The sequence below is a fragment of the Pteropus vampyrus genome, unplaced genomic scaffold (genome assembly GCF_000151845.1).
Source record: "Pteropus vampyrus isolate Shadow unplaced genomic scaffold, Pvam_2.0 Scaffold130, whole genome shotgun sequence".
Lineage (NCBI taxonomy): Eukaryota > Metazoa > Chordata > Mammalia > Chiroptera > Pteropodidae > Pteropus > Pteropus vampyrus.
The window spans coordinates 1190194-1190941 of record NW_011888911.1 but is presented as its reverse complement, the minus strand read 5'-3'; positions in this window follow the sequence as shown (position 1 = coordinate 1190941).

Here is a 748-nt window from a genome sequence, read left to right as displayed (position 1 = left end):
AGAGAGTTTATTATCGAAAGAAGAGAGTCAGGTGCTTTCATGCCCAGCACTACCTTATGCAAATTAACCCTCAGCACCACTTTGGTTGCTCTGCAGGATAAGCTGTCTACTTTCTCGATGTCTTTCTCTTGCACAGATGGCATCTGGAGTATTTAGTGTGATTTCCCTCAGATACAGCTTGGAGGAGGCCAATGTCATCACTCATTCTAGGTGGTCCACCTCCTGCCAGGGTTTCTTGAGGTGTTGGAAACAAAGCAGCTAAACATTGCCAGAGAAAGACTGTCTGCATCACGGTAAAGTGGATGGAAAGCCTTTAAGGATGGGAAACAGACTGCTGGGAGATTGATGTGTGCCGTCCGCCCCTGCACAAAGAGGAATAGTCCCCCTGCCGTCACTTCCCTCTTCCTGCTCCCTGCCTGGTGGAGCATGGCTATTTGGGGGGCATTGAAGGAGTGTGTCTGGGGTGATTCAATGAGAGGCATGGCTCTAAGATGGAACAGTTCCATCTAGAAGAGACAAGAGAGGCATGTAGAGGAATTGTGGTGGAGACATACTGCTATCTAATGCATTTATCACTGAGCATCCTGCTCCCATTCCTTAGAAGAAGAAAGAGAAGGAAAAAAAGCTAAATACCAGGCAAAGAGAATTAATCTGTGTCCAGAGCATTTTGAAATAACAAAATCAGAGCAGGCTCACTGGATACCATCCATTTCCATTTCACACTCTCAGAGCCTAAAGACAGACCGAT